General features: G+C 35.3%; 1 long non-coding RNA gene across 4 annotated transcripts in view; it reads right to left on the bottom strand.

Moving 5' to 3' along the window:
* Positions 1 to 1,565: 1,565 nt before the first annotated feature.
* LOC111737138 overlaps positions 1,566 to 7,358 on the bottom strand; it is a 12,207-nt gene continuing 6,414 nt past the window's right edge. For 3 of the 4 annotated variants that reach the window (XR_002779362.1, XR_002779361.1, XR_002779359.1), the window contains exons 2-3: positions 3,508 to 3,580; positions 1,566 to 1,815 (exon numbers count right to left, since the gene is read on the bottom strand). This is a non-coding gene — a long non-coding RNA (uncharacterized LOC111737138). Of the gene's footprint in view, positions 1,816 to 3,507; positions 3,584 to 7,358 lie in introns of all 4 variants that reach the window. The other variant, XR_002779360.1, reaches the window with a different exon arrangement.

Here is a 7,358-nt window from a genome sequence, read left to right as displayed (position 1 = left end):
AAACGTTTTCTTCATCTGTGAAATGGGGATAATAATAGTCCCTTCCCTAGAAGATTATGATGAGAATAAATGGGTCAATATATTTAAAGCATTATACAAGCATTACATTTGCTATACTTAATTCCTCTTTTGGTTATCTTTGTAAGTTTAAATAACATATTTACCCTTTTATTTCTGATCAACTATACATCACGTCTCTTGTCATCCCATCTTTTAAAATGAAGATATTGGCAACCTTACGCTTCCCTTTCACGCTCCCCTCTTTCCACACCTCAATTTTACCTCCTATATTATCCATCTCTTAACTGGTTGTTCCATTTTCTGAGAGATTTTCGAGATTTTCTCGACTTTATTTTCTAACCAGCCATTGAAATTTTTGCTTTAACAATCTGAATTTTACCTGATCTCTAACGTTTCTTTTTTATAGGATTTTAAAGATTCAAAACTTTATTGACTATTGTGTTATTCAGGGTCCAGTCAGGGACAAAAAAAATCGCCACACCAGTAATTTGAATAGAGAAAATAATTTTGAACTAAATAAATTGTAAACTAAGTAAAAGATGTTATTAGCTACTAAAAGGAGTAAAAGAGAACTCAAGGGAATAGAGAGGTAGTTACCACTTCCGAGGTCGAGGGGAAAGTGAATATGCAAGGAAGGAACTTGGAATCTCCCAGGAAGGAGGCCAGCAGGAGAGATTGAGAGGCGGGAGTGGCCATGGTTGCCGCAGGAGCACACAGCCCTGCGGCTTAGGTGACTACTAGCAGGCCCCCTGCTGGACCAGAAGAGAAAAACACTACCAGAACAAAGAGCGCCTCCTCTCCTTCCTACCTTGCAGTGCCCCTCTGTCCTCTTACCAGCAGTCTATATCTAGCCAGTGAGCAAAGCTGACAGCAGAGTCCACTTTCAGTATCACAAGCAGGGGAAAAAGGGATGAATTTGGAGCTGAGAGGCAATGAATTAATAACCGGCGTAACTATCTCTAAGTCTACTCAATAAATAGCCTACTTTCCTCTTTTTGGTGCTTTCCTATTCCTTGAATTATTTTGACTTTCCCTGTGGAAGTCCCCCCTCCCCGCTTCCTATCCTTCACCCCTGTTTATCTTCGGCATCTCTTTAATTCTAAAGCTTTTTAAAAATGTCTGGAGTTCCTCCCTTATTTGTTATTTGTTAAAAGTAAGGAAATGAAAAGTTGATTGAGGGCTCTACGGTTGTGGCCTGGGCTTTGCCAACTGATCAACCTTGCTTTTAGGGTGTTTGGCTGGGGAACAGCCACACTGTCTGCCTTGCTTCTCTAGACAGTGCCATTTCTATAGAGAAAAATCTTCCAATTCTTTTTTGCTAGATTGGCAAATACTTGGATGCTGGGGGTAAGAAGGACGATTATAACTTATACTCGCTTTCAATTCATGTGCCCATTTTTAACTTCACATTCCATTCTCTTCTTCCAATTGCTGTTTTCTGAGCTTCTCTGTATTTCTGCAAGACCATTTTCCCCAGATTCTTTAGAAACCACTTGCATTAATTTCTTGTGGCTTCCATAACAAACAAATTAACACAAACTTAGTAACTTAAAACGATAGACATTTATTCTTTCATAGTTCTGGAGGCCAGAAGTCCAAAATCAAGGTGTTGGCCGACGGCTCTGAGGAGAATATGGCCCTTGCCTTGTCCAGGTTCTGGTGGCTGCTGGCATTCCTTGGCTTGTAGCCACATCACTCCAATCTCTGCTTCTGTCTTCACAGGGTCTTCTCTCCCGTGTCATCGCCCTTTGCCTCACTCTTATAAGGATGCTTGTCGTTGGATGTAGGTAGGACCTGCCCAGAAAATCTAGAATGATGTCTTTATCACAAGATTCTTAACTTAATCACATCTGCAGACTTTTTCCATGTAAGGTAACATTTACAGGTTCTTATGATTAGGACGTGGACGTATCTTTTTGGGGACCACCATTCAGCTCACTACACCAGTCTTCTAATTGCTATTCTCTTTAAGAATTTTGATTACATTATCTGCTAATGGTCTACTTTCTGTCTTCTCTATTAATTTTGTATGTATAGCCATATGTATAGTATATATTATGTGTATGGGGGCATTTTTTAATAACAATTTCTGGATTATTAGGAAGAAGAGATAAATGTGCGTGGTCAGTCCACAATCTTGACTTTCTCATAAATAATTTTTACTAGGTAGTCCCTGAATAAAATCAAATTAAGCTAAATTCTGGGAAAGTCCAAAACAAATAAGCCAAGTTATATAAGAGTTAAAACAATAGTTTCCCCCTCTCCCTCTCTCTCTCCATGTGCCAGTGAAGGCTGTTACACTTTCCTCAGGAAATGCAGGGTTAATCTCCTCAGACAGAGGCGGAGAGGCCTCATCCTTTGGGGGTGCAAAAGCTGCTTTCACTGGCAAAGAAGAGTCATCAGAATTTAGGGCTCAATGTCTCCAGTGTCATCAGAGTCTTCCTACATATCCCTATTCCAACTTTCAGCAGCCCATTTCTTCCCAATCTGTGCCCGTACTTTAACAGTAGATGCCCTGTGAAGCTAGGAGTTAAACTTGCATTATACTTCAGCCAGTCGCAGATGAGATTCTGCATTTGATTTTTGGCAATTTTAGCCCTGTGGCTTAAGGAGACACATAGAAGCTTTTAGGTCCTTTGCGTGACACTTAATATTTGGTTAACACATTCTTTAATTTGACAAATATTTATCAAATGCTAACTAAGTACCTCCTAGGCACATGGTATACTTCAGTGAACAAAAAGACGAAATTCCTTTTTGTGGAGCTGCCATTGTAGTATATAAGCGAATGGTCAATTTCAATATAGTTTTGGGTTTATTTAAGTTTATTTCAGAATAAAAAAATTAGTGCCTCAAGTTGACAGCTCTTGCATAGCCATGCCCAATAAGCAGATACTACATGACATCAACCTATAGACACAGCATTGGCATGCTACTCAAATGAGACTCAATCTTGGCAGGATATCAGAAGTTCCAATCCTATATTCCAATGTCTGGAATTCATCTATTGCCCTAAGCCTGCTGTTGAGTGAGCTGGTGTAAACATCTATGTGGTCACCAATACTAAGTTCCTTGGTCCTGACCCCAACCCTACTGGGTACCTAGACTCTTGCCTCTGCTCTGTATTTGCACTTCATTCTCTGCTGGTAATGAATTTCAGCACTGAACCTCAGCCAAATTTTCTGGGCCAAGGAAGCTCACTAGGTTTGCCAGCCCCTTCTCTCCGGGAGATCTGGACCCTATCCCAATGTTCCCCGCTCTGTAGCCCACTTGCTAATAACTTCTTACAACCCAGACAACTCCTCCCACTCCAAACATAAAACTGCCATCCATGGGATAATAATTCCCACATACCCAATTTCTGGTGCCATGCTCCCATCGGGCATATTTGAGATGATGGCTATGAACATTAAGCTTGACTGGACTCAAGTTTGGTGTGTTTCTTTAGAAACTGAAATTGAGTGGACCTCTGTCCATCAGACTTACCCTGCCTTCGTTGGTCTCAGCTTACTTCCCTCTCTCCTGCAGGTCTACAGTTGGTGGTGGTTGTCTTCTGGATCTGCTGCCAATCAGATCATAATGCAAAAGAGTAGGACTTCTCAGCATTCTGTAGAGTCTGCTTTTCTAAACATATTTTAAATTTTAATGCATCTTAATTATAGTTATAAGTAACATTTTATTCTTTCTGTAGCACATTAGGCCTCCTGCAAAATAATCAATTTCAAAAATTGTCTGAGATTCAGGTATTACATCAAATGCTTATACTTTTTTGAAAGCAGTATGATCCTAATCCAACACATCATGCAGAGTACAGATAAGTGTTTCTTCTAACTTCAACAGTGATAAATATTTATTAAGCCTCTTCTATGTTCATGGCACCAAACCGGGTGCTGCTATAACTATTTTTCTTTTCCAGGAAAAATAAATCAAAATATGAAATAAGAAGCCCAAACTCAAAACTGGACTGACTTTGCTTCTTAAAAATTCAATATGCTACAGCTGTGTGCTTAAACCTGATTCAAACAGGATGATAAAATAAAACATTATTATTGAGAATATAATACTGTCTGAATAAATAGCCAAAGTGAAAACTGTCTCTAAAAACCATAGCATATGTATGTGAAGACTGTAATTAAGTTACATATTCCTCTGCTATTCTGTGACATGGTCAATTCTGAGTGTCTTACTATCACTCTTGAACACTTTTAAAGATGCTCACTCTTCATACTCTTCCTTTGAAAGAATATGCGAACCTTATATGCAATAAAAATATCAGAATATTTTACTTTTTATGATGTACCATTTCTGTCAAATGATATCTGGAATAAATCAGCTTTGACTTTTCAGGTCAAAAATGTTGTTTCAGAGTTTTAGCAGTTCTAATGCATATTTACATTTTCAATACACTTTCTAAGATGAAGATAAATGCAGAGATAAATTTTTGTGTGTGTATAGGATAAAAACCAGGACAATTGTTTCACTTTCAAACTTCTCTTAGAAGGCTTCTAATGTTGAATTTTAATTAAATACTTGAACAATTAGGAATTTTTTTTCAAATATTTATTAGTAGAAAACAGATTGAAATCTGAGATGTACAAGGTAAGTCTCTTTAATGATTTTACACATTTGTGTGATGATATTGGAAGTAGAAATATCAGTATTTTGATTTTATACTTCAAATGTTACATCCGTGAACATAAAAAACCTACTTGATTATAACTTTTCAGGAAAAAATCTTGCTCAAGTATTAATAAGTAATCCAAGTTTTAAATAATTCTGGCATTATTCCAACATATTTCCTACACTATTTTTCTCTATAAGACATCTGACCCAGACATTTATGGTTAAAGACAATATTTTATAAAGTATAGTTATCTTGTGTAGAAAGGCATTTGGTTTTGAATAGTGTCAGAAGCAAGTAAATGGCAAATAGTATTACACAATAGACTCCGCAGATTAGGGAGCTGAATTCTAAGGTTAAAGGTAACTTCCACATATTAGCAGAGCTTTCCTAGTTTCATTAACAATTCTCTATTTCTAATAAAAGCCCTGCTTTCTTCATAATTCAGCAGATGAGAAGTTAGTTGAGAAAGCTGTTCATACCTATATAATCTCTTTTTGTTCAATAATAAATTTTTTGTTTATTGAGTCAATAACGTGAAGTTCAGATGCAGGTTACTCTTTGTCCAATTACATAAGAATGGGTTCTAATTATCAGAGGTAATACCAGCAAACATATATTTTTTAACTTTATAGAAAACAAACTTCATAGGAGTTAATTAAATCAATCCTTCAGTAGGAATTGGAAGCACTAACAATTGGCATTTAGTGAGTCCTTGCTATATGTTTGGTATTTTACTAACCATATTATAAACTTTATTTCATTTAATTCTTACTAGAGCCTATGAAGTATGTGCTATTATTATTCTTATTTTAATGTTGATGAACCTCACTCTGCAAGGAAAAGTAGTGTGCCTGAGAACAAACAGCTACCAGTTTGGAAATAGGGGATCTGATTCGGGTAATTTCACTCAATTTCTTCTATCTCAGTAGCATTTCGCTTGTGTCTCTCTTACACAAGTATGTCTTATTTATCTTCCTTGTCAACTTGTAAGCTCATTGAAGGGGAAGACCAGCTTTTATTAGATTTTTATGTGCATCGATTGCCTAGGGCATGGAATGTTTGGTAGAAGGAACATCAATAAAAATGTAGTAGTGATGCTATAATATATAGTAATAGTGAATTTTTACTTTTAAATAGGATAACCAATGTGATTAATTCACTTGTTTTCTAATGTCTTTTAAAAGACTAATATATTAGGTTGATTCTATTATTATTGATTTGATCACATAAAGTCATTTGATATTCATTTACTGTTAAACTTATTTGACATAAATAAAATGGCCTATAAATTCCTTGATCTATTTTGCTGCTAAGGAGTTACAAACATTTGTTCAACAAATATTTATTAAGCATCTACTTTGTGCCAAGCACTATTGCAGCAGCTGGAAATACAGTGGTAAACAAGAAAGACAAGGTCTCCATTCTTACGAAGCCTGAATTCTAGTGACTGGGGGTGGGAGTAGGGTTGGGGGCAAAGTAGGAAACACATCAGTTAATGTCAGTCTGTCGTAATTATCTATGTGATGCTTCTACCGCAGTACTCAGCACACGGTAGGGATTGGATATGTATTGCATATCTGCTTCATGGTGGGACTGTTAGTGTTTCATAATTTTAAACTTAAGTGAAAAACATGGTAAACCAAAGATCTAAGTTTATGCAGAAAAGCGGTAGTGTTAAGGATGTGGTTCACACGTCCTGACTTTTAACTCAGAGATATGCCTTTCTAAAGGACAATTAACTTATGTAAAGCACTTATTTATTTTACTATTAAATCTTTTTGCATTACATTATATGATCGGTGTTAGTTTTAAATAAGCACTCTATTCATTTCACTAATGCATATTAGTAAATATGCATTGTTAGAGATATTTTTATATCTTGTATTAAATTTGAGTTCCCCCAAAACTTTTATATGAAGATTGCAGTGTCGTATTCAATACCAAATAAATCGCAAACTACTTATATAACCATAAAGCAAAGATTAATAAATGATGTTATATCAACATGATAAAGTTATTAGTCTCTACAGTGAGATTTGTGAAGACTGCAGAAAATATGGAAATAGAAATTAAGTATTGATATCTACTCTAGAATTATGACTATGTAAAAGTAAAACAGTTTTGGACAAAAGCTGAAAGATAATATACAAGTTGAAGATAATTATGTTTGAGTGGTGGAATCTGATTATTTTTTAATTTTGAAAGTTTATATCATTAAAAATTAAAACTATTTTAAATACTTTATGAGTATCAGTATTAGGATAGTAAAAAAATTATACTTATGTAAACCAGGATAAATGCTCTAAGCAAAGGAAAAGCAATTACTAAATTCTCAAATTATTCTTCTTACATCTTAATTCTAAAACCTAGCCATAAATTATTAACAGACCCTGACTTCCATGGATGAAATAAAGGTTTTTTTTTTTTTAAGTAGAAAATGTTATTTTATGTATAGTTTTTAATGGCTTGTGATCAAGGCAAAATCTCTTAAATAAATGATCGACTTTAGGATCAAGTATAAGCAAAGGAAAACTTGTTAACATCTGGACAACGATATTAGATAACCTGATTCTTAGCCTTGCAATATGTATTTAACGGCTTTATTTCTATTTACGTATCTTCTAAAATGCTCAGATTTCATATTTCAACTGAATACACTGAGAGTCATGAGACTGATCCCATGACTGAATTTTAAGGAGGAAAAAAAAAAAAA

Source organism: Pteropus vampyrus, unplaced genomic scaffold, assembly GCF_000151845.1.
Source record: "Pteropus vampyrus isolate Shadow unplaced genomic scaffold, Pvam_2.0 Scaffold24, whole genome shotgun sequence".
Lineage (NCBI taxonomy): Eukaryota > Metazoa > Chordata > Mammalia > Chiroptera > Pteropodidae > Pteropus > Pteropus vampyrus.
Note: the sequence above shows the minus strand (reverse complement) of the source record. Positions and strands in the feature narration are given on the sequence as shown.